The sequence below is a fragment of the Polypterus senegalus genome, chromosome 3 (genome assembly GCF_016835505.1).
Source record: "Polypterus senegalus isolate Bchr_013 chromosome 3, ASM1683550v1, whole genome shotgun sequence".
Lineage (NCBI taxonomy): Eukaryota > Metazoa > Chordata > Cladistia > Polypteriformes > Polypteridae > Polypterus > Polypterus senegalus.
Window position 1 is genome coordinate 51,776,177 of NC_053156.1, and position 27,638 is coordinate 51,803,814.

Here is a 27,638-nt window from a genome sequence, read left to right on the forward strand (position 1 = left end):
AAGATGACAGATATCCTTATACTAATAATCATGTAACAACACAAGCCCATCATTCCACAGTAGTTTCAGTTTACATATGATGATGATGGTGTTAGAATGTTAGTGAAGATGATTTCTTCACGAATTTGTAGTCGTGAACTGAAGATGATGACGCAGTTTATGACCTTCATTGAAGAGTAGACACAATGGATGATGATGTTAATGTCTACCTTATCCTTTAGAGGACGAGGATAGCTGCAAGTGATAACAGTTTCCCAAATTTTGACATTATATGTAGGGTCATTTATTCTGCTTAAGTGGCCCAGTTTGATGCTAAGAAAGACTTTTAAGTATTTTTCTTCCTGACACTGACTGGTATCACTCTCATTTTTATTTTTGCAGCCTCTCGTGCTCCCCACAACTTCCTCTTTTCTTATGCAGTCACCTGAAAAGATACCACGGCGTATTAAAACCTGCAAAGGTAAGACTGTAAAACTGCCTTTAGTGACTTGTTGCATAGGTTGCCATACATACGTCAGATTCTATCAAGATGAAAATGAATTGCTGAGATTTTAATTTCTGCCTATCGTTGGTAGGATGTAACAAACATTTAGCTACAACAGTGTTGCATACCTCAAAAAGTGCCGCCATTGCACTCATTTGCTAAGGGCCTTGGGAGATCCGGCCCTGAGTTGGTAATGTTTGAGGCTGTGAAAATGAATCGTGTCTCTCTTAAGCAAAGGAGCACCCTTGAACTGTGTGAACAGTTTGACAAAGTGGGAGTCTCGTTTCTAAATCGAGAAAAACATCTAACTTTGGTGTTAAGGAAATGCTGGGTGATGGGTAGAGCACAAATGCTGTCTTTCTATTTTTTATTATTATCACAATGAACTTTGTTCACCTTTTTTGTTAAACAGCAGGGGACAAGGGGGCTGGCAGTCAGAGTGTTACGGTGTTCACCCCAGTATTGTAGGGAAGAAGCAGGAAAATGCTGTCAGTCAGCAACACAAGTGACTTCCTTTTCTAAAGTAATGGAAAGCAGAAAGGGCCCACACCGCCCATAAGAGGATGTCCGTTAAAGAATGAATGTTGTTCAGAGGTCACTGTCTTCTTCCTTGACATCCATGAACACCTGTGATGTACCACTCTATAAGAGGAGAGAACACCCTGTCCAGGAGTCTTCAATTTGTTATTACAGAACTAAAAGGAAAAACTATAAGCTGGGCAGGTATCATTGAGTTCCTGGAGGGCTAAAGTTTTGTAGCAAAGAGAGAAAATATTTTACGATAATTAGCCTATGGTGAGTTCAATCAAATGGTTTTTATGCTTACGTCTTTGTTGTTGTATATTGATTGTACTGCAAGGCATTATTGTCTAAAATAAGGAATTTTAAAAAAGAGGCATAGTGGCTGCTTCGTCACACATGCTGGAAACTGGAGTTAAATCCTTTATGCAGTAGGAATGTGGAGTGTGCATGTTTTCCCTATGTCATGGTCACTTTTTTTGGGTAAGATGGTTTTCCTCTTACATTCCCTAAATCAGTGTGTTAAATGAATTGGCAATTCACTCTGTATGAGTGTAAGTGTCCCTGCAAACTGATGAATTATTCAGAGATGGTTCACAGTTCAACTGAAGCCTCCATCTTTCTTTTGGAGACAGGTGGCAAGGCTTATGTTTCTTACCTTTCTTGCTGTCTCTTGAAGGGAAGCAGAATGTTACACCTACTCTATAACATCAGCATTCTGTAAGTTCAAGTTCAAATTTTATTGTTGTATATACACAATGAAATGATCTTATTTGCTTTTTATTTGCAACAACTAGTCACTAGTAGCACAATAGAAAAAACAGACAATGAATGCATTAGCACGCATAAAAATACACAGTGTATACAAGAAGCAGCCATGCAGTTGTCAGTGTGTTAAGCAGTTTTATGACTGAACTATGGATAAAAACTGTCACCAGATTTATTGGTGCTAATGTTCCTGAACCAAGAAGGAGAAAGTCCTGCATTTAATAGTACTGTGTGCCTTTCTAAAGCTGCATGAGTTACACGTGTCTGAAGTAGAGGTTAGCTGTGTGCCAGTGAAAGTCTGTGCAGTCTTCACATCCCTCTATAATGCGTTATGATTTTAAGATGAGCAGATGCCATATTAGGAAATCATGTAGGTAGAAAGGACAAACTCCACTGTACAACTGTAAAAGTCAGTGAGCATAGATGGAGACATCCAGGCCTTCCCCAGATGTCCAAGAAACTAAAGGTGCTGGTGAGAATTCTGTTGTGCTCACTTCAGGTTTTCAGTGACAGTGACACCAAGAAATGCAGAAATGCTGACTTTCTCTACATCAACCCCTCTAATGCAGAATGGCATGTGCTCTGCTTCTCGATTCCTAAAGCTCCACTTCACGTTTGTTGTGTCACCTAACAAACACATAGACACACTTAACCTCAGAGCACATGCCTGAGCCCTCCTGCACACACTCCAGCTGTGTGCAGATGCTGACCACAAGATGATTGCATTTCTCTCCTTTTTTTTTCCCTTTCCGCCTGGATAGGTTCCTATTACTCATAAATTTCCTGGAGTGCTGAACTAAGTATAGAAATGCTGCTCTCCTGGGAAGAGTTTAGTTTCCTTTGACCTATAACTTGCAGCTTTCAGTTTTTCCGCTGGCTACTTTCAGGGATTTCTGCAAGAGAACAAAAAAGATAAAGAAAAGATCTCATTATAACAGAGTTGCCAGAGTGTTTTTGTTTTTTTATGTTTCTTTTTTCACACCCACACACACAGTGGCTAGCAGCTTTGTTTTTGAGCCTTTAGACACAATTTACAGCTTTGTTGGTATGACTACAGGCTAAATTAAAATATGTGTCCCCGGAAGCTTCAGGTAGGGGTACATGAGGAGACCAGAATGCATTGTGGTCTCTGTACTGTTAGTCTGGCTTAGCTCATTGCTTTGTCAAACTGCTTTCTAACAGAAAGCACAGTATAATGTTAATAATGAAAATTTCTAGCATTGCAAAGGTAATGCTCACTGTGAAAGGTGCAAAATAAAATTATATTTTTGATTTATTTTCATATTGTTCCACCCTTAGTTAATCAGACTAACACTAGATACGTTTTCTTGTTCAAAAAAAAAAACAAGCACATTTAGGTAGCTTCAGAAAATGCTTTGTGTAGTATGGATTTTGCACGGTGCTAAAGGAAAATACAGTAGGTATAAAGGAATCATGGTGCAGGAAGGCAGGTAGGCAAAATTGACTATTTACAGAAGTTCTGTAAATAAATAAATAAATGTATTATTATATTATGATAAACAACAAACCCCTCTCAGATAAACAACCAAATGACTAAAAAGAAAGAAGACCAAAAAGAAATATAAAGAAAAATGTCTTAATTGGCAATTACAGTCACAGTGAGGCATTATCGTACAGGTGTATTGCTGCTGATATAAAGGAGCCCCAGTAGCATTTCTTCACACACTTCTGCTGAATAAGATTTATTAGCTGAAAATCCACTGTGTTAGTATGTTCATTGTTCATTATGGCTCTCAGTTTTGTGCTCATTTAATTCTTCATTACTACATCTAGCTGGCCAAGAGTACATACCATAACTGAGCCTGTCATTTGAATTAGTTTGTTGATTTGGTGGGCCTCTGTTAAAATGATGTCACTGGCTCAGCACATACAAATGTATAATTTTTCACTGGCCATCAGAAAGTTATAGAAGATCTGAAGGGTGTTGCTATCCAGAATAACACTAGAATCCCTGAAGCCTACGAAAAAAGTTGTAATGCCGGGCCACCTTGAATCCCTTGCACTTCCTCATCAGCGTCTTTTGTTTTGCAAATGTGTCGATTAGAAACAGAAGCCCTCCCCGCAAAAAACGTCTACTCACACATAAGAACAAAGCAGCTGCATCAGGCATAAGAAGGCACTGTTTAGATGCAGCAACAGGTTGGGTGCCATCCTGCCAGTGAATCTGCCATACATATGTTCTTCAACGAAACAGCAGGGCTTAGAGAGCTCGCCAAGGTATCGTGCAAAGTTAAGTTTGCGATTATGTTTTTTGATGGTCTTTATATGAAAAACATTTATATGTTACTTAAATGCCACATTGAATGTTGTTTATCTATATTTATTTACTTATCTTCCTACAGTGTAAAGTCACAAGTAGACTGCAGAGCTTCCTGCGTTTGATTGACAATGGCATGTTGACAAAGATGCCATATTTTGTCTTTACACCTGGTGCAGCTGCATTGTTCTTATGTGTGAGTGGATGTTTCTTGCAGGGAGGGCTTCTGTTCTCTTTCTCCAATGTTGAACCCTCATCCTCATCTGAGTTCACCTCTGTTATAGCCCGTCTTTATTTGAAAACAGCAGTGTCAGATTGGGGGGAGTGTGAACATGGCTGAGAGAATAAAACTGAATCAAAAAAAAAAAAACGCTAACCTTTACAAGTACCATAAATTTACACTGGCTATTACAGGCACAAATCAGATGTATTTTTTATTATATAATAGTAATAATAAGAGCAGCTCACTACTCAAAACGGTAAATCTAGGTAGGTCCCGGAATCAAACCTTCACCCTCTTGATTATGAGTCAGCAGTTCTTGCTGCTGCACCACCTAAGCAATTGTGTCAGCATTGTACCCAAATCTGATTTCTTTTTTTTTCTGCTTCACATTGCTGTCATCCTACATTTACCTAGATTGTTGTAGACACGGAACACACATGAAATGCATATGTTCCAAATAACAATATATTATTTACCCTATACAACTCCAGGCACCTCACACCCCGACTTGAGCTGCGGTAGTGGGGGGATGGCATAGCAGGCTGCTTGTTGCTTGTGTTGTTCGACGCATTTGCAAAACACAAGATGCTAATGGAGAGGTGTGAAGGAATTTAAGGTGGCCTATGATTACAACTTTTTGTAGGCTTCATTGATTCTAGTGTTAAAAGAAGAAATCTGTTGTGGTGAGGTCTTGGCAGCCACAGGTCCCAGGACTGAACTTGAAAACCCCAATTTAAACAGCTTGAACATTAATACTGTGTTAAATTCTCATAATATTTGTGAAATATATAATTAATCCAGTGCATACTGTATATACGGTACATTTGGGGGATTGTAAATTTTATTAGTTAAATGCTGATTAATTAAACTGTGAACAGTCCCATAACTATATTGTGAAATAACTCCATTTAGGTTGTTGTTTTGCATCACACATTACAGAATTACAATGATTAGGCTTTGGGAAAGCTTTTTTTGTGAAAATGCTGCACTTTTTAAATCAATGAAATATATTAATTATAACATTTTGTTGTTTTTACTGTAAATATAATTTTATACTTGTTGAGTTTTGAATTCCTAGAAGACCTTGGGATGGACAAGGGATAAATCCTTGGCAAGAAGCGATTATTTCAAATGCTTTGGTGAGAGATGCTTTGTAACACCATTAGCAAAGATGCGCTTTAGTATTTTTATATTCCACTTTGAGGATGAATAGCGTCATCAACTGTTTCCACTTTTCTTTTTGTAAACTGAAATTGATAAGTATATAACAAGCTGAGTTAATATATCATTTTGATTTCTGCAAGTTACACTGATTCATTGCTAAATTCCTAGAATCAGTATGCCTACTCTGTTCCACCTGTGCCTTTCTTAAAGACGACACATATTAAAGGTAGTGTAAAGCAGTTTTATTCACATTTTTATGTTTTAACATTACCATGTTTTGCATAATGCTGGTATTGTACCATTTTAAAATTCTGGTAGCACAGTAATTTTTTTATTACCTTTGTAGCACAACCCTAGTTTGGACTGTTGAATGATAGTGATGTAGTCAGGTTTAATCCCCAATTATGGAAGACTTCATAAATTTCCCAAATATGATTAATTAATTTTTCCTAAAATTAATAAATAAAAATAAATTAATAAATACATTAATAAATTAATAAATAAAAAAAATTCCTGATGACATTGTGATCTGTAGTGACAGTAGGGAGCAGGTTGAGGAGACCCTGGAGAGGTGTAGATATGCTGTAGAGAGGAGAGGAATTAAGGTCAGTAGGAACAAGACAGAATACATGTATGTAAATGAGAGGGAGGTTAGTGGAATGGTGAGGATGCAAGGAGTAGAGCTGGCGAAGGTGGATGAGTTTAAATACTTTAGATCAATGGTACAGAGTAATGGGGATTGTGGAAGAGGGGTGAAAAAGAGAGTGCAGGCAGGGTGGAATGGGTGTAGAAGAGTGTCAGGAGTGATTTGTGACAGACGGATATCAGCAAGAGTGAAAGAGAAGGTCTACAGGATGTTAGTGAGACCAGCTATGTTATATGGAGACTGTGGCACTGACCAGAAAGCAGGAGACGGAACTGGAGGTAGCAGAGTTAAAGATGCTAAGATTTGCATTGGGTGTGACAAGGATGGATAAGATTAGAAATGAGTATATTAGAGGGTCAGCTCAAGTTGGACGGATGGGAGAAAAAGTCAAAGAGGCGAGATTGCGCTGGTTCAGACGTGCAGAGGAGAGATGCTGACTATATTGGGAGAAGGATGTTAAGGATAGAGCTGCCAGGCAAGAGAAAAAGAGGAAGGCTTAAGAGAAGGTTTATGGATGTGGTGAGAGAGGACATGCAGGTGATGGGTGTAACAGAACAAGATGCAGATGACAGAAAGATATGGAAAAAGATTATCCGCTGTGGCGACCCCTAACAGGAGCAGCCGAAAGAAGAAGATTCAACTCGCACCTAAATAATCTCTGTATTTTCTCTCTCCCGCACTATTACTTTTCTGTTCTCCATTATGGTTCACTCCATAGTGGCAATGTTTTCTTTAGACATCAATGTCAAAAGCTGGCCTGATTTTGGGTTATTTTCAAGAGACTCACTGCCGTGACAGAATTATGCAACCCATTTCTTCACTGGGATATAAGAGACTGTTCCTGGTACATGTCCAGTAGGTGGGAATGAGTCTTTTACGGTGTACAGTACTCTAGCATTAGAAATGTATGTATCACAGTTGATTCTGTAATTTTTGGTATTCAGGTTGACTTGGTTCCAAAACAAGAAACATACAGTCATACCAAGAAAAGCTAGAAACTTAGCATATTTTGGTCTACTTGAGCCAAACTTTAGCCACATACAAACTCAGCACTGTTAAATTACCCATTCCAGGTTCAGGCTCAGAACATTTTAAGCACTACTTTATATTTTTCGGTGATCTCTATGTGTTCTGTGCACCAACTCCTTTCAGCCCTCATTTACTTACTACACATAGCCAAGTGAATTAGGAGCAGAAATGTTTTAAAGATTCAGGAGTTAACCTCAGAGGTTTTAACCTTTACTATGGGTTTTGGTCTGCTCTTCACTGAGCTCTCTTTTGTAGCCAACAAGCTGAGGGATATTTGAATGAGGGGAACATTATGTTTTTTGTGCAGGTGTGAGAAGTGAAGTAGTGTCAGGTCTGAACATAAACATCTGACCAACACCACCTCCTCCATTCATGCACTAGTAATGCCAGGCAGCCCTTGGATGTTGTGTTCTTTCTGAATGAATCATTCTATCAAATCAAATGAGTCAAAGCGTTAAAACTCTGATGACTCATTTGATCAATTTGTGTCATTTCATTTCAAGTAACAAGGGTTTTTTAAACAAAACAGCACCCTTGCTATCCTGAATGAACATGTCTGAGAAACACCAACAGTGACCAGCTAAAATGAACAACAATTTAAGAACATTGCCTTCTGGTGAAATGAACACAGTAAAAAAGGAACTGACTCAAAGAATTGTTAATTAAAAACTGGAAATGTTTGGGAGAGCTTGTCTGTACAGTTAGATAAAATAAGTTAATGGTATAAAAAATCTATTAAAATTTATCTTCTGTACCTACTCACTCACTTAAGGGTGATGGAGGGCTGAGGTCAGTCCCATCATTATTGAACACCAGATTGACAACCCTATAGGGTGATTTGCAAGGCTCACTCACAAAACCACTTACCAGACAGGTTTAAAGATGCTGATTGCCAGTTAACTGGATCTATACATCTTTAGTATGTGAGGTGGATGGAATACTGGAATACCATTCCTAATAAAATCCACACAGATACGGCAAAAATGTATCTTGGTCTGGCATTTGAGCCAGGAGCCATTAGCTATGAAGCAGAAGTGTTATCTGCTATAATTTAACTGTATTCATTTATTTTATGGAATGAGATATTAAAGGCACTTCATACTTTAAAGATTGTGGGGTTTGCATATGCTTCATATTTCTAATATCTCAGAGTGGCGTAAGCTGTTCTAATCGAAAGAGTTCATAAAAATTGTAATGATTAACTTCATGAGGTAGCAGTACATTATAAGCAAGAATAGTTGTGTATTTAAACTATCAAAACTATTAAACTATCACTATTCAAACTATAATATTTGAACTCCTGGGATGAGATAACATGACCTGTACAAATTCAAGGCCTTCTGGACATTTTTGCTAAAGACATTTATTTGTTTATTCTTTATTATAAGGGCATAATTTCCTGCCCAAAATATGGTCCATGGCCTAAAATAAGGATGTAGAGGGCCAAAAATAGGGGGGGGGACCCCAAAATGTTTGATGTCTTATATAACTAGACAGCAAAAATGAGTCAAATGGTATATAATATGTATAGTTTCCTTGTACAGGTGAGTAAGGAGGCACCAGACAAAAAATGAAGTGATTTCAAAGAGTTTCAAAGTGATTCTTACGAACATGAAAGTATTTATTATAAACACAATAATTGAATAGGTGGGGTTTGTGAGGTGTCTGTCTGACTGACAGTCCAGTATGTGTACCTTTTTGAGTGTATGCGTCCATAGGTACCTCCTGTTCAGTCAGCTACAACCACCAGTTATAACAGTGCCTTTGCCCATAGTCTGTGCTTTATGAGGGTGTTTCATCATGTTATTAAGGAACAGAAAAGAAAACTTGAGAGAGTTTTATTATCACACACATTTTGTTTTCTCCTTATTTAAAACAAAATATGAAAAAAGCCCCAAATACATCTTCTGATCAGTGAAGTGAGGAAAATGAGTAATTGTAGACCATAAAGGAATTAGGAGGTTAAGTGTCTGCTTTTGAGAGGGGTAAAAGCAGAGGCTCATTTGCGTGGGAGTAGGCATATCCGCCCCAGCATTGCCTGCCAGATTTGATCAGGGGAAAATTCCCTTGGTTTACCATTGCTGTTAAATTCTGGTAAATGTCTGCCAAACGCCAACCTGTTGTACCAGAAGTTCTTGACTAGGTTAAAGCAAAACTGAGTGTTGCCGTTTGATTCAGCACTTCTTGTACTGAATATGTGCTGGGACATCCCAGAAAAAACTAGCAAAGACTTACCAGCATGATATGCCTAGAAACCATCATGAACTTGAGGAAAATGTAACGTCCACAGTACATGGAAGGCACCCTGATCTAGAATCAAAGATAGGTCCTGGAGATGCGATTTGTCAGTGCCACTCATCACCCTACTGCATCAAAGAGTGGTCATGCATGTGCTTCACAGGGTCACCTTCTGGGCTTGTCAGAGGTACGCACTACCAGCTCAGGAGAACAGGGGTGTGTGTTGGCTGACTCTTCTATTTTTCCACCCATGGCTCAGAGAACCCCACCTCTTCCAGTCCATGAGCTGCACTGCTCAAAAAAATTTAGCGAACACTTAGTTCACATATTGGATCTTGATAAATGAAATATTCAAGTGGAAAATCCTTACTGGGTAGTACTGTGTAATTCGCTGAGAACAAAATGATGTAACAATGGTCAATGGAAACCAAAATCACCAACCCATTCAGGGCTGGATTTAACATCTTGCTGAAAATGAAAGTCAAAAACTGAAATCACAGGCTGATCCAACTTGTGTGAATTTAATCACGGTAACTCATAATAGGACTCAGTAGTGTGTTGGGTCCCCATGTGCAAGGATTCACTCCTGTCAACTTCTGTGTGGAAGTTGCTCCTGATGAGAAGGCAATGGTGTCCTGGGGATCTCCTTCCAGACTTGGATCAAGGCATCAGCCAAAAGTTCTCAATTGGATTCGGGTCTGGGGAGTGTGCAGGCCAGTCAGTGGCCTCAGTGCCTTCATGATCCAGGAATTGCCTACACATTTTGACCACATGAGACTGTGCATTGTTCTGTACCAGTAGTAACTCAGGGCCCAGTTCAGCAGCATAAGGTATGACAGTTCCTCTGAGGATTTTATCCCTGTACGTAACAGTAGTCAGGGTACCATTGCCTGGCACGTGGAGGTCTGTGCAACCCTCCAAGGATATGCTTCCCCAGACCCTCACTGACCTACCGCTAAAACGGTCATGCTGGATGATGTTGCAGGCTGCATAATGTTCACCATGGCGTCTCCAGATTCGTTAATGTCTGTCACATGTGTTCAGTGTGAACCTGCACTCAATTGTGTATTCTCTGGTGAATGTGGCGAAGTCCCACTAGATGACATCAGGCCCTCATAGCACCCTCATAGGGTCTGGTTCAGACAGTTTGGTTAGAAACATGCACATCATTTGACTTCTGGAGGACATTTTGTAGGGCTCTGCAGTGCTCCTCCTGTTCTTTCTTGCATCAAGGAGCAGATAACTGGTTCAGCTGCTGTGTTGATGCCCTTCTACAAACCTGTCCAGCTCCAGCTTAACTTGACTTGGTGTTAGACTATGATGCTTGAGTGTTCCCTTCATTTTTTTCAGTAGTGTATAAAAGCAAGGCATGTCTGTTATAAATTTTAATTATAGAATTCGACGAATTAGTGAATTTCATTCTTTAATATTTTTGGCTGCTATTAATATTGATTGTTTATTTTAATATCCTGCCTAAGATGTCTCTGTGGCATAATTTTTGTATTGTGGTTGGCATTTGTGAATTCCATTGTTCAATTTTGTAAAGTTTTGTATGACTGCAGTTGCAGTGGCAATTGCTGATGATGTGACTCTTTGGTCATTTGACACAGCAAGTCCTCTGTTTGTGTTTCTATCCAAGCATGATTGGGTATTACTTTGTGGCTTTCCCTTGCCGCTCAGTCTCTGTGTTAGGAGGTCTAAGCAAGCAACCACCTCTATTTGTCGGGTGTCAAGTGTTGCGTGCTTGATGTATAAACTAAATTTCATGTAAGATGATCTGACTAGTAGGGTAGTGCAGGACAAGCCAACTGTCTTTAATTTAGATTACAGTAGATTAGATAAACTTTATTAATCCATTGGGGAAATCAATAAACATTTACTGCTATATTAGGGCTTGGCATACAGTCACCTCCTTCAAATGTAAATGGACGCATGTAAAAGGGATCTAGCTATTGTTTCAATTTTACCTATTGTGTTTTAGATGTTACCTTTCAGACATAATTTTTTTGCAATTATTATGTACCATACTGAGCTCTTAGGTGATACCCTCAACAAAAATAAATGCAACTGAATCTACTAATGGCAGCATGGTGGTGTATCATCCTGAATTCAAAGCCTACATCTAATATTTGACTGTGTAGGGATTGCAGGTTTTTTCTCTGTCTGCATTGGTTTTCTTCCAGATACCCTGTTCTTGTCTTCAGCATCACCAAAGATCTGTGCAAGGTTAATTTGTGATTCCAAATTGGCATTTGATTGTGTGTCTGTGTGTGAGGGTGCCCTGCAGAGGACTGGCATTTTGTCCAGAGTTGGTTGTTACCTTTTGCCCAGTGCTTCCAGAAAACTCTCTGGCCCCTGCAAGCCAGATTTAGATTAGGCAAGTTTGAGAAAGTAATTAAGAGAAAAATATCAGCTTTACTTTTATCTATACAGTGTTAGCATCCTTCTCAAACATTAGAGCCTTGTATCTTTTATGAAAACTTGTTCCAGTGTTAATATTTTCCTGCATATCACTTTTAGCTCTTCTGCCCACAACTTCACAACCCTGGGGTTTGAGTCCTGGCCTTGTCACTGTCTGTGTGGATTGTATATGTTCTGCTAGTGTTTAGATACTCCAAAGCCATGCAGCTGTAGTCATGTGTGAGTGAGTGAAGGTGATCTGTGACAGGCTGGCATCCCTCATAGGGTGCTGACAAGAAATATTCAACCTTGTGGTTGAGTAAGTGGGTGTGGGAAATGAATTGATTACATGTGGTACTGAAGCTGACACATGACTCTGTATGAGCAAAAGTTTTTAGTTGAATTCATTATACTAACAGTATGCTTATTTGATAATACTGTACTCAACTTTATTTTTTTGTAGATGTGCAGATGTTTACAAAGAACTAGAATAACTGGTACATTGTGTTTTATCTGTGTCTTCAGAAGCAAATCAATGTTTTTTGCTAAAAATATATTCCTCTTCAGTACTGCTGCCTCCATAGGTCACACTTGAAGTGTTTGTCATTTCCTAACACAGTAAACTTCTTATTTCTTGCAAGGAAAATGTAGACATGGGGTTGTTATTCAAAATATTACTTAATGCTTTTAACGTGAGGTACGAGTTAAGTTGTTTTTCATTAAATCTGTCAAAATGAGAAATATGAAATATCTTATACCTCAGTATACAGCCACTATAGAAACAGGAAGCATAATGGCTATTTCTGCTGATGTGTTTCAGTTGCCTGCTATTATGCCAGTTAGAGACAGGGGATGATTAGGGAGTCAGAATGACCAGGTCGTGGTGGGTAATTTATCCAGAACATTGGAGTCTACCCTAACGTTTTCAAAATATGCTTAGGGTTCTTTTATGACCACAGAATGCCAGCAGCATGGTTTTACGTCTCCTCTGAAGAAAGGCCTTATTTTTATAGCACAGTCCCCCGCCAATGCACTGTAGCATTTGGATCTACATTAAGACCATAAGTTAGTGACACCTGATGGCTTCAACAACACCTCCTCCAACAGGAACTAACACATTCCCTAGATGGTCTCCCATCCAAGTACTGGCCAAACTCAAACATGCTTAGCGTCAGATAGATATGGCTGCTTGCTAGAAAATAGTGCTCGATGACAGAAGCATAGAAAATATGCTAAAGGTTCTAAACTAAATATATTCAAAGTGGCCTGTAAGCTGATTTGCACATATTAGGACAGAGAGGAGAGACTGACTCTATATAGGAAGGTAGATAACAGGAAAAGCTGTATTTACGGTGAAATGGAAGAAGAGAAAGTAGGAGAATTTGACATTTCTTCAGGACTGAGCTTTGCTAGAGGTAAAGGAACTGAGAGGTGCAGGGAACCTGTACAGTAAACAGCTAAATTCTTCTGAGACTTCCTAGAAATATCTCTCATGGGGCCAGGAAATTAAAGGAAATAGAGGATTTGTTTATACTAAGGGACTTGTCATGAATAATTAGATTGTGTGTCATATCGTCCCCAAATTATTATAACAATGTGTGTTTGAATCATGGTGGAATGATGGTGAGCACTGCTACCACACAACTTGAGCACAATTTCTAGCATAACCACTGTCTGTTTTGGCTTTAGACTTTCTCCCTGGGTTAACCCTCCAAGTTCCAAATAAGTTGGACAGTTATATGAGTGATACAATGAGTGGCCTGTGATGAAGCAGTTATCCTGTGCAGGTACTCTTCTGTCTTGTGAGTTGGATAATCTCTAGCTCTCTGTCACTTTTGTAATTGATAAACAAGTTGAACTGAATAGGTGGTTTAATTATAGGCCTTCTTCTTATCTTATCCCCCCCCCCACTGTCTTGTCACACAATCAGAGTAATAGAGGTGAATATTTGACACAATTTGTTCTTTGTTCATTTTTTGTGAGCTAATTTTTAAACTTGTACAACATCCTAAACAGTGGTCTCATGTGGTATTGTTAAATGAGTGTCTAGTCCTGGCCTTATCTGTTGCAGCACAACAAGCTGTTCTTAGTGATGCTAGAGATTATGAGGCCCCATTAAAACACCAATCATTTAAGTAAGATATACTCAGCAAAAAAAGAAATGTCCTCATTTTAAACTGTTTTTACTTTCAGTAAACTTAATGTGTAAATATTTGTATGAACACTAAAAAAGTCAACACCATAAGACATAAACTAAAAATATTTCACAATGTGTCCCTGAATGAAGGGAGGCTCAAAATCAAAAGTACCAGTCAGTATCTGGTGTGGCCACCAGCTGCTTGAAGTACTGCAGTGCATCTCCTCCTCATGGACTGGACCAGATTTGTCAGTTCTTGCTGTGAGATGTTACCCCACTCTTCCACCAAGGCACCTGCAAGTTCCTGGACATTTCTGGGGGGAATGGCCCTAGCCATCGATCCAAATCGATCCCGCCCAGGGTACAGGCCTCGTGTAACGCTCATTCCTTCGACGATAAACACGAATCCGTCCCATCACCCTGGTAAGACAAAACCGTGACTCATCAGTGAAGAGCACTTTTTGCCACTCCTGTCTGGTCCAGCAAAGGTGGGTTTGTGCCCATAGGCGGCGTTGTTGCTGGTGATGTCTGGTAAGGGCCTGCCTTACAACAGGCCTACAAGCCCTCAGTCCAGCCTCTCTCAGCCTATTGCGGACAGTCTGAGCACTGATGGAGGGATTGTGTGTTCCTGGTGTGACTCTGGCAGTTGTTGTGGCCATCCTGTACCTGTCACGCAGGTGTGATATTCGGATGTACCGATCCTGTGCAGGTGTTGTTACACGTGGTCTTCCACTGCAAGGATGATCAGCTGTCCTTCCTGTCTCCCTGTAGCGCTGTCTTAGGCGTCTCACAGTGCGGACATGGCAATTTATTGCCCTAGCCACATCAGCAGTCCTCATGCCTCCCTGCAGCATGCCTAATGCACATTCATGCAGATGAGCAGGGACCCTGGGCATCTTTCTTTGGGTGTTTTTCACAGTCGGTAGACAAGTCTCTTTAGTGTCCTGCGTTTTTAGAACTGTGACCTTAAATGCCTACTTTCTGTAAGCTGTTAAGGTCTTAACGACCATTTCACAGGTGCATGTTAATTAATTGATTATGGTTAATTGAACATGCATGGAAAACATTGTTTAAACCCTTTACAATGAAGATCTGTAAAGTTATTTGGATTTTTAAAACATTATTGTTGAAATACACAGTCCTGAAAAGGGGGCGTTTTTTTTTTTGCTGAGTATATATACAGTATATAAACATTTCACTAGACATTCTAGACTGTGTTTAGGAAAAAAAAGTAAAAACTTATGAGCTGCTGAGCTCTTCACGTAGGACCTGGACGGCTCTGGGGTGAGGCAACAGGAAACAGTGAGAAGTGGGTCTCGCTCGAAAACCTCTGCTCGTTGAAGATCAAAGTGTTTGGGAGTGTGGGTAGATTTGCATCATCTCTTGCATCACCTACTCCTTGGCCTCATGGGGTGGGCAGGTTGCTAAACTCTTGTGTTGTGCAGAGCTGTGAAACATTATGGTCTCATTCGGGGATTCAGTAAATAATGTGTCACTGTTATCATGACTAGAGAGCAGTTGCCGGGCCTAGCAGTTAGGAGATTGGCATGGTGAAATGGTTTGTTGGTTCTGCTGTCTCACAGCTCTTGGGGACAGGTTTCTAATCTTGGCATCTGCTTGTTCTCTAAAGGTCTGTGTGGGTTTTCCTTTAAGTGCTGTTTTTTCCCTCCTGTATCCCAAAATATATAGGTTAAATTGACCAATGAGCAATGAACACCTCATCTAATGTTTTCCTGCCTTGTACCTAAATGTTCTGGGGTTGGCTGTCTCTACCCATGACCATTTTTTACATTGTAGAGGCTGTAAATGGAATGAACATATTCAACCTGGACTGTGTGTTAATGCTCACTAGATACAATATAAAGGTGCAATATAAAAAAGACTGTATGGCTAATTGGAATGTGAGAGTGTGAAGAGAGTATGCCTCCCTGAAAATGATGATGCTTCACTGAGCTCTTAGCAGCATGAACTCACATACCAGTCTGAATTTCAATAATTCCATCAACTCCCATCTGTTTTGCAGGTGAATGTGACTCATTAAGTATCTGTGTAAAGCCACATCATCACTTGATTCAAATTAATTGATTTTTGCGTAGAGCTCAAAGTATAAGTGTCCAGCTACAGTATAAACAGTAGCAAAAATAATAAAACTGCACTTCACTTACATACTCTACATTAACATGAAAATCAGGTTGAACAAACAGTAAAGTGGAATAAAGTTCTGGTTAGTATAAAGTTATGATGATAGAAGTTAATAAATATAATTTAAATGGCCCATTGAGAAAAACAAAAATACCAATTAAACCTCTTTTGGGGGTTCCATGGTCAGATTTACAGCACTCTGTACCTGCTCTTAGTGAAGAGTGCTATACAGAAATAAAATTAATTTATTTTAACAGGCACAGCTCCAGTGACCTAGGCTAACTGGTTTCCCTACTCGCCTCGTACATAAGTACATGTCCTGGGCAGTCTAATATAAACATTAAATCATTTCATACTTGTCTTTCAGTAGGTTTCCAGTGTCTGTGTTAATTTCTTTTGGGGAAGACTAGGATCACCTGTTGAGCTTGTGCCTTCTTAGTCATATCTTCCCATGTGGTTTAGTGGTAGTTCATCTCCTTTTATTTCATTTGGCAAACAGTTCTCTTCATTTTTTTCTGTCCCCGTTTCCAGTGTAGACTTGGTGGAACAGTAATTAGTGTTGTTGCTTTGTAGTTCTGTAGACCTGTAAGTGCTGTTTATCTGCATGTTCTCTCTCTGACTATGTACATTTTTTACGCATCCTAAAGAGAGGTATAGTAGCTCAATGAGCCTAGTATAAGAGAATGTGTGTTTGTGGGGGTGTGTGTGTGGGTGTGTGTGTGTGTGTGCAGAATTGTGCCCCACAGTAGACTAATCTACTATGTTTACTGCTCTGCAGTTGATGAGATATGTGGTTTATTATTGGCGGCTGTTTGGATTACAGAAGGAGAACATGGTTGGGGGATTGTTCATCAGGGTATTCTGCATTGTCAGGCTCCTCAGAACTTTTTAGGTAGATTGCTCTTATTTATTGGGGAAGCAACTTTGTGTGAATGTCACTTTAGTCATGACTTTATCTCAATATTTACTCAACAAGCAAGTCCAGCTTTGCATTTAATGCATTTGTAAACTTAAATGCAGATTCAAGTGAACATTTTCTGTTCAGACCTGTTTTGAAGCAGCGTTTTGCTTCCTAATGTTTCTTAACCAGTCATGGAAAATGTGCCAGACTTTTACCTTTGTTTGCCTACTCATTTTACAAGAGATTAATTTTATTACCTATCAACTCAAAGGACTCAGCTTGAATAACTTTAAAACATTCTCTTTCCTCTAATGTTCCTATTTTGATCCTGAACTGTTAAATGAGCTTCTGGACCCAGTAGTTAATCATTGTGGTAAAATTGGACTACTAAAGCTGCACAGCAAGGGGGGTGACATATTGACAAACAAAATTGCCTAAGGTTATAAATCAGATGGCTTTTTGAAGCTGAACATAAACTTGGAAGAGTGGATTCAAACATTCATAACACATGGGTGTCTGTTGTTACCCTGTAAGTAACTCCATATAATGAATGATTTTTTACAGAGTTAATGATTTTACTTCTATGTGGCATAGATATGAGGCAAGTCAATAGCCAAACTCATTGTTAGAAGTCAGAAAACTAAGTGATGATAAACACTTGTCAGATCATAAGGGCAAAAACAAAACATGGAAGTTACTTGATGGTCCAAAGTCGATTAGTAAAATGTGATTTATTACGGGTCCTACATGAGTTGTGCTTTTGGCGCTTTGGTGTTTTCCAAAAGCCTGAATGTTTGTTGGTTATTGTTAGTTGACTCCTTGTTAGTGTAAGTTTGTGTTTGTTTATGTGTGGGAAGGATTTGCAGTGAACAGTTGTCCTGTGCTCGGTGGGTTCCTGCCCAATGTTACCAAGATAAGCTATAGCCCCCAGCAACCCTGAATTAGATCAGACCTATTTGAGAAAGTTATGCTGTGTTTGTCATTTTTAGTTTTATAACAAGGTTCTGACTGTTTTCACATTTGGGTGGAGCTCATACATAAGCAGGCCACCATGATGTAACACACCATTGAATACATATATACATCTAGCAGGTGCTTGGAAGTGCTGTCTGGCTATTAGCTTACTTCAAGAAGCTCCCTTGCTATCATGAATCTTGGTGGTGGATCATGCTCTTTTACATTATTAAGAAATTAGATTTATAATAAATTTTATTGTTGACACCATTTTGTATTATTTAGGCATGAATGCTGTCAGTTTGGGTAATCATTCAAAGAAAGCAACCCATTACAAATTACCAGCTATTTCTCAGAAACTATAACAGGGATTACATTACTTACATTTCTAGGAAAAAAGTAATCATATTTCTAATTATCTTACTTTTATGTTACTCCCTAAAGCTGTACAGGTACTGTATGTACCAGTTGGAAAGTAGAAGGATGACACACAAATGTCTTTTCATTATTTTAATAAGAGGAAATAACCACCAACAGTGAATGTAAATTAAGCAGTTAAAAAAGTAAATTACATGACTTACAGAAGCATTGTGCCATTTCAAGCAAAAGAACCAGGAAGTAGAGGCCTTCGCTTCTCAAAAAAAAATTCTTTACAAAAAAGTAAATCTGAATAATTAAAAATAAATCTGGTTTAACTACTCAAACACTTGCAAGCATGGAGTTTTTGCCTCTGTAAATCTCTTTGATCATGATTTTGTTTACTTCGTTCTGTCTTCCTTAAACTAGAACTGAATTCTGTCCATTAATCATTTTTTTAACTCATGGGAAAACTGAAAAGTTGTTATCTTTCAAAATCAATCAGTCAGTCATTGTTTAACCCACTTAGTTCTGAACTGGGTCATAGGGGTCTGCTGGATCAAATCCCAGCTAGTATAGGGCGCAAGGCAGGAACACAAACTGGACACGGCATACACACACTCTCCCCAACCATACAGCAGGATCAATTTACTAACACCAACCTACGTAATATGCATGTCTTTGGACTGTGAGAGAAAACCAGAGCACCAGGAGGAAACCCACACAGACATAGGGAGAACATGAAAACTCCATGAAGGGATGACCCGGAACGTGAATCCTGGTCTACTTACTGCGAGGCAGTAGTGCCTACCACTATGCCACTGTGCCACCCTATCTTTCAAAGTATCACCAAAGATATTTACTTCTGAATAAAAACAAAGTTAACTTTAATACAATTCAATCAGAAGTAAAATGAACACACATTTTAATTACATAACTGACAGAATTATAAAATACATTGTACTCTACACCTGCTAGAAAGTATTGTGAGTGTGTGTTATATGAAATGAAAAGCCTGCTCTTCAAGACTTTTATGACATTTATCACTTAACTTTGAGCTACACATTAGGTATCTTTCCACAATTTCATTCTATCATCTCCATAACATTGTCCGCCTCTGTCCATTTCTGTCCTTTAGTGATGCTCAAACTCTGGTTCATTGTTTCATAATGTCTCGTATTGATTGCTGTAATTCACTCTTCATTGGCCTCCCTGCAAAATCTATACAGAAGCTACAGTAGAGTCAGAACTCCACAGCTGGAGTCCTCACCCACACAAAGCATTTTGCTCACATCTCCCCTGTTCTCTCCCAGATTCACTGGTTACCAGTTCCATCAAGGATTAAATTCAAGATTCTGCTTCTCATCTTCAAAGCCTTACATAACCTTGCCCCCCTCTACCTCACTCAGCTACTAGCTCCTTCCACTCCTTGTTACTCTCTCAGGTCCTCGAGCAGTAATCTCCTTAGTGTCCCACGCACAAGACTCTCCACCTTGGGGGGAAGGTCCTTCAGTGCTGTAGCTCCTCAACTCTGGAACACTCTTCCTCAGTCTCTCTGAGATTGCTCCTCTTTCTGCACTTTTAAATCTCAACTGAAAACTTCCCTCTTCTATGAACTTTTGTCATCTGTGTAATTTTTTTTTTACTCTGTATGTAAAGTGACCTTGGGTTTGTGAAAGGCGCTCAATAAATGTAACTTATTATTATTATTATTATTATTATTTGCATATTGTTTGCTTAGAAATGTGTCACAAAAGTAACAATATTACTTGGAACTCCTACATACCCAGCACCTCTCAGCCCGGAGTGGGCAATAATGGAACAGTTCTCCTTGGCAACTCTTTTCACCTCAGAACCTCAGAGCCTTTGCTTCTTCATGCCTCTCTACTACTCTAAACTTTTTCCAGGGTGTGTTGTGCTTGTACAATGTCTGCTATCATCTAGCACCAATACACAATGATGTGTAAAGGTGCTTTCCATCTTTTAGTATTTGTTCTCTTCATTTTCTATGGGGATAGGGGTTTATCATGGGTAAAATGAGTTTAGAAAATATATGAATGAAAGACAAGTAAGTGTGACTTTGTGAGTGAATTTGAATCACAAAAAACTGGCATCCCATCCAGGGTTGTTTCCTTCTTTGTGCAAATGGGATACACTTCCAACAATTCTACTGGCCAAGCAGGACACATTGGCGAGGACAGAAACTGAATTGACATTGGTAGGCTTTATACTAGAGTAGATTTCAACAAGGAAAGCAGGAAAAAAATGGCAAATAAATAAAAACTGTCTATTAAGAGCTGGTGAGGAGTGATTGATATGTGGGAAGCCGTGGGACTCTTCTACAATTTTTTTTTAATCATAAGATATACACAGACTCCATATGGATGAATCAGAATAAAATGTACCTCAAAATGGGAAAAACCTACTTTCTTACTGGCCTGAGCTGAGCTTTAATAGGTTAGCTTTACCACTACAGAAAGTCACAAAAGCTTGGCACAGTGTGGTTTATAGGTTCGTGGAAATGTAAAATTGAGCTCCATCTGTGCTGTGTTTGTGAGGCATTACAGCTAAGCGGTGCACATTTGGCCTGAAGGGGGCTTTGTTCTCCCATTGATGTAATTGTAAGCAGTCCTTAAAAGTGACCTGATTCAACCTTCAGCCCCTCAGTGGCCCCCTCTCAACTTCTCCAGTTACATTTGAAGTGCTTCTGTCACAAGGGGTGAAAAAACACCACACTTCATAAGACCTCCGAATGTCCTGTCTCTGCAGTTTCCTTTGTTTCTTGACTGCTGCTCAAGGGAGCTTTTCTTTTGTTTTTGGCAAGGGGCCCGTCTAAGGGAGTGTGAATGTTTTTGTGTGTTGGGGGTTTGGAGCGCATCCAGTTCATGTGCAAAGCGAACTGCTGCTCACTTCCTGTTTTCCGTGTCAAATGCCCCCCCCCACTCACTTCCCTTTGCAGCAACTGAAAGAGGTGCAGTTCCCACCAGCATGCCCCATCCCCCCTCACCCCCCAAAAAAAAACAGAGACCCGGTAAGGCACATCACCCAAGACAATGAAAAGAAGAGAACTTAACTGATGGTTATCTGACCCATCACACACTCTACACCACGGAAATATCGGTAGACCGCCGTCTTACTCTGCCGACACAGGAAGTTTTCAGAAAACGTTTGACACTGCTTGTATTATGGGATGCCCAGCTGATACATAGTCCTAAAGTCTTTTTGTTTTGTGAGGATTAAGAGAAGATACACTATGACAGAGCACACACACACACATACACTATGTTATAATCTGGCTTGTGATTTTAACTTTTTCTTGGTCTCTAAAAAATTTCTGAAAATTGCTTCTAAGGTTTTAGAATAGAATATGTTGGTTACATTTGTTTATGCCTACAATGCATTTATACCATTGCTATAATCAAATTATATTCTCTTGTTTTGCTATATTGTTTTTTTCTTAGCAGTGCCCACATTTTGGGAACTGATAATTGTTGAATTTTCCTATGCCGTTCCTAGGCTGGATGAGCAGGGGCCTTGTGTACAACAGCGTGCATAGAATTCACACCAAAACATGGCGTTTGGACAAAAAAAGAAATGTGAATATGCACGAAAAAATCCAGGTGCTTAAATCTGTGCATACACCAACTTCTGCGTTCTTCCGCTACATAAATCCTGGTCAGCGTGAAATGTAACACATGTGCAAGCGTCTTCCGCCTGACCTCGACTCATCCCAGAATTATGCATCTTTGAATATGCAAATCAATATAAATAGCTGCTTAAGTTCGGGGTTCTGTGAAAAGACAGTGGGAAAACAGAAGAATTTCAACAATTACCAAGTGGAGGCAAGGCAAACCGTACAATTTGTTGGTTTACGCAGTGGTATAAACAACAAAAGGAAGTTGATCGAGTGACATTGAGTGGCGGAGAAACTCGAAAGTTCAAGTTCAGAATGTCACACATCTCCCAAAATAAGTAAGTGGTCAGATATCAAAGTTGCAGTGAAAAGACGAGTCGTAGCCCACCATCTGAGTGTCATATGGAAGTGTATTAGAGAACCTCATCTTAAAATCGTTTAATATACTAGTTTCTCAAATCCCATCGTAACTAAAGTAGCACAGTAAATGCTTTGTATTGTATGTGTTTTTCTTTGTGCTCTGTGTGTTTGAATCACTACATACTTCTTAAACAGGCTTTCTCTTCTGCCGACAGGACACAGAATACATTACATTCATGATATTACAGCTCTCTGAACAATTTAAATACTAAGATGTAGACTTGAAATCATTTTCATGATGATAGGAATTAAAGTATATGTTAAACATGGGGGCACGGTGGCATAGTGGTAGCATCCAGAGAATGTTCCTGTTTCCCATAAGATGTTTTCTACGCCATGCACGATCCTCGATGAAATAATTTAATGCAGCAGTACTGTCTCTTTCAAATGTACCCAATTCCTTTCCTTCTTTTTGTTTCTCCAAGCAATCAATCACCACACAAGCTCAATAATAAATGTCAAGCAATCTGTAAGCTTAGAATACTGATTCTTCAAAACTTCTAAGAAATACTGAAATATCTTCATAGTACATGTTTAATTATTCTACCCATCTATCCATCCAGGGTCGCGCTAGTCCCAGCAAGCCTTGAGGCAGGAGCAATCATCGCTACTGCTACGCCACCACGCCGTCACATATTTAATTATTAACAGTATACATTATTTAAGTGAAGTTAAACATTTATCTGTATAATGTAATATACATACTTTACTGCATTTCATCTTAAAAATGATAAGAAGAGCTCCAAGAAGATAGTGCTTGGAAATCTAAATCGACTTAGAAGCCAGTTGTCATCATATGTAAATATGTGCTTTCTTCTTTTGAATTCCTTTATTGTTATTTTATGGTACAGTGAGATTCAATATGCAAATCCTCCATTAACTTATTTTACTATAAAATGATAAAGTGACAGTAATAATAATAATAATAGTAATAATAATAATATGATAAAAAAAAATGAAAATAAACAATATGAAAGCATGAGTACAATATACATGTACATATAGTGCAGATAGTGAAATGGTTCATAAAGTATTACAGCTGTAGTGCAAGTTTACAGTGAGGTAATTGTATTTATAGGTACAAACAGTTCTACCAGGAGCACTTCATGGATTGAATGAGTGCATTTAGAGCTCTTGGGATGAAACTGTTCCTGAATTGCGAGGTCCCTACAGGAAAGGCTCGGAAGCTTTTGCCATATGAAAACAGTAAAAAATAGACTGTGCGCATGGCTGAGGCAGTGTGTGCTGGATGCAGTATCCCGATAATCCTCTTTCCGATCAGCGGTTGTAGAGCTGTGATTCCACAGTGGGTTAAAATACCCTGAGTGGTGCACTGAGAGTAACAATGCTAAAGCATCTATGGTTTTTGGAATAGTTTGGCTATTATTGTTTGTAGTGTTTTGTTTATAGTGGGAAGAACATGTGTAAATGATAAAGCTCAATCTGGTTGACAATCAACATTGCACACACAAGCCCACATCGACATGGTGAATGCCTTTGGCAGAGAAGACCGATGGATTTCATCATCGGTTGCTGATACATTTTTTAATATCAGCTATCAGGGTACCATAAAGTTTGTGTAAGATGGGTACCCAACAGCTTACAAGCCATCATCCTTTAGTGAATTTCAGCAGGTTTCACTCCTTCTGCCCAAGGAAACTCACTATGACGTGTTGTTTAACAATGGTGCAATCCAGCAGCGAAGCATCCAGGTTCAATTAACCTTGACTTCAGCTAGACTAACAGCATAAGCCATCTCGAACATTTTGTATTGTGTCAGCTTCTATCCGATGCAGTCACTTCATTTTCAAGTTGCCTTTGCTTTTTGATTTACAGTCATACTTTAAGTTATAATGGCAAAAAATTAAAAATACAATTAAATTGTTAATCATTTTTATTATTGTAGCAGTTTATCTGCATCTGCATTCATTATAATGACAGGCTTAAACCTGAGAACATCCAATCTGTTTTCTTTTGTGATGATCGCTACTTCACTGGAGGGCTGAATATGGCAAAGTGAATGTCTTCACACCACTCAATGCAGCACCTTCCTGGATTTGAGCCTACAGCCATGTACTGAACACTGACCACTTAACATAAAGGAAATCTGTATTGTCAGGGAGGCAGGTTTGCCACTTTAGTCCACTGGAGAATATGAGTGTGATCCATTGTAATAAGGAGAGCAAGAGACTCAAAAGGTTTGGGGATGACCACCCTTACACTGAAAAAAGCAGCAAAAAAAACCCCACATTGTTACAGGGTTCAAAACGAAACTGATTACAGAGGGTGAAACAGAGAGGAGGAAGATAAAAGTAAATTTCCATAAAGAGGAGAATAGCTGATATTGTTTTTGTTTTATTTCTGGGTTGCAGAAATGAGAACTTGACAAAAACAGTTTGTAACTTGAGACACATGGGGACTGATTGATTGGACATCAACCTGATGAGTATAAAGAACAAAAACAATAAATAAAATTCATTTTTGAGAAAAGGAAATATAGAAAAAATTAAACAAAGAAATTAAAACAAAAAAACATCCTTATTATGGAAAGGCTAATGTCAGCAACCTGCTCAGTGCAGTCCTTTCTTGGTCATGCACTGATGAGTTCAAAACGGGCATCTTAGTATCCTTTTATCGGAGAACTACAGTCATTTTTCTTCTGATCATATTGGTAATTTTACTCCAACTAATGATTGTGGGTGTGAACTACAAGAGTATCTTTCCATGAAAAAGCTGAATCACTTTTAATGTTTTTGTTTTTTTTTCTGAGAATAGAATACTTTAAACAGAAACCATAACCTTGAGATAAGCGGGGATCAATAAACCATTCAAACTACCATACAAAGACAAAGCAGAAATCATATACAAGGGTGCATATTTTGTAACCTGAAATTCTTAAAAAAACATTTTTTTAACTTGAAGTCAAGACAGTATTTATTACATTTCTTCAGTCAGCCATGGTGTCTGACATGTCATCAGTTGATGTCTGATTCAAAGCGTCCTTGGATATCAGGTGTGATGCTAAACATAGAATCATGCCACCATGGCAACTAAAATTAATTTTCTAAGAAACACAACTTGGAAAAATTGGACTTTAGTCTTAGGTCTTGCATGTAAACAACTTAGGTTAAGTAACAGTCCTTTTTCCATGGAATCTACAGCCATTAAGAAATGTAACTTCTTTAATAACAAGAGGATGCTGCCAAGTCCATAAGCCTCCTTTGATGAGCTAATAAATAAATTTTCTCAGCATCTCATCCATATAGCTTTAAAAGATATGTAGATTTCCACTTCAGCTATGTGACACAGTAGTGTGGTGCAGATTCCCCTGAGCCCTTTCAATGAAAAAGTGCCTGCTAGGTTATGGCTACAATGGTATTTCCCTTAACCTCTCCCTCATGCATGCATAAATCCTTTGTGAGGAACGATGTCTTCACTGCACCACTCAATATGAAATTAAAATTCCTGCACTTCTCGGTTTGGGGTGGTTTCTTTGGCGATGCCACTGCACTACTCAAGGTGGATACTTCAGGGATCTTAGCCTTTGTCTAGAAATAACGACTGTAGTGTCTGTCTTCGACTGTTACATTCACTTTATTGCTGCATGGGTGATGGAGAAGGAGATATTGAGGCATTGCTTAGTGTGAAGATGACATCACCACAGTAATTTAAGTGGTGACTGACATCACTGCACCACTCAGTTTGGTTTCCTCCTCCTGGCCATAAACATCTAATGGTGCATTGTTCTCCTTTAAACAAGTGGCTTAACCTTTTGAGTTAAAGCAATACTAAGGGAATATAAAGTCACTTTTATTCTGCATGCGTCCCTGAGTGTGGGAGATGAATATGACTATGCCACTCAGTGTTGTCCAGGAGCTCCATGCCAATCACTCTAAAATGCATATTTTAGCTGCTGAGCTAAATAAAGAATCTTTCCTTTAGCCCACAAAACCACTGTCACTGTTCCGTGCACAGTGGTTATGTTGATACACATTGCAGTATGGGGGTTATGATGTCACCACAATGCTCACCTCCTAGACTCAAGCTTACAATTATTTGCAGGCCATCATAAGACATGCAATTTAGTGTGCTACGCAAGAGCAATGTTTGTTTTTGTCGCCTAGGATGCTTGTACTGTGCAATGTGGTGATATCACTGCATACTGCTCAATGTGAGGAATGACATCAGTGCCCAGTCAGTGCGGTCCCCTTGAAGACTTGAGCCTTTGGCTGTTCACTAGTCACCAATTGGTTTAGTCTAAGATGCTACATTTAATCTTGTGTGCAAATTGGTGATATCACTGCACCACTTAACAAGGGAGGTGAATGTTTGGCCTTCCTTGACTCCAAATTACAAAAACGTGATAGTCAACCCTTAAATAAGTGCCCTATCCTGCTTGAGTCTGGGAAGTTAAGTTTTGATTTTGTACAGGTTGGTGATGTTATTGCACTACACACTCCTTGTAGATTTAAGTCTAGAACCATGAGGCAACTCCCAAAAAATGGGAAAGTTAGCTTTTGGTCAAAATAAAATACAATGCAATACAATTTTTTTTTTGCATAGCCCAAAATCACACAAGAAGTGGCGCAATTGGCTTTATCAGGCCCTGCCTCTTGACAGCCCCCCAGCCTTGACTCTCTAAGAAGACATGAAAGAATTCTCAAAAAAAACCCTTGTAGGGAAAAAATGGAAGAAACCTTGGGAAAGGCAATTCAAAGAGAGACCCCTTTCCAGGTTGGTTGGGCTTCCAGTGGGTGTCAAAAAGAAGGGGGTCAATACAATACAGTACAATACACAGGGCAGAACAAATCCTCAATACAGTATAAAAATAAAAATATTAGAAGTACGGAGTAGAATTTAACAGTAGATGATATCACATAATATGATTTGGATTTGTTTAGAGTCCTGGAGACCTCATTCATCAAGCTGCCTCCTCCATTTGGCCATTCCACAACTGAAATCCAATGAAAGGACCCCACTTTCCCACGATTCCTGCTCTCCTCCATCAGTGATGACTTTACCTTAGGTAGGCAAAACAACTTGGCAGATTGGCACCAAGGCACCAAGTACCACATTTGAGAACCAAGAAGAGAAACAGAATAGTTGAGGGTTAGTATCAAATTATAACTATCATGTTACTTATGTTTTAGTGCTAATGATTAACAACAGAGATGCAGTCTGTACAGTTAATTAGCAGCTCTAGTCAGGATATGCTAAATTGAGGTAGTGAGTCTTCAGGCGGGATTTAAAAGCTGAGACCGAAGAGGCACCTCTTATAGTAGCAGGCAGACCATTCCACAGTTTAGGGACCCTGAAACTAAAAGCGCAACCTCCCACTGTTATT

The 27,638-nt window shown here is 39.1% G+C and overlaps 1 protein-coding gene across 2 annotated transcripts in view; it reads left to right on the forward strand.

The window, feature by feature from the left end:
- kdm6ba (lysine (K)-specific demethylase 6B, a) overlaps positions 1–27,638 on the forward strand; it is a 392,876-nt gene that overhangs the window by 32,560 nt on the left and 332,678 nt on the right. For both annotated transcript variants that reach the window (XM_039747183.1, XM_039747187.1), the window contains exon 3: positions 382–460. The gene's annotated coding sequence lies outside the window, so the exon portion shown is untranslated. The remainder of the gene's footprint in view (positions 1–381; positions 461–27,638) is intronic.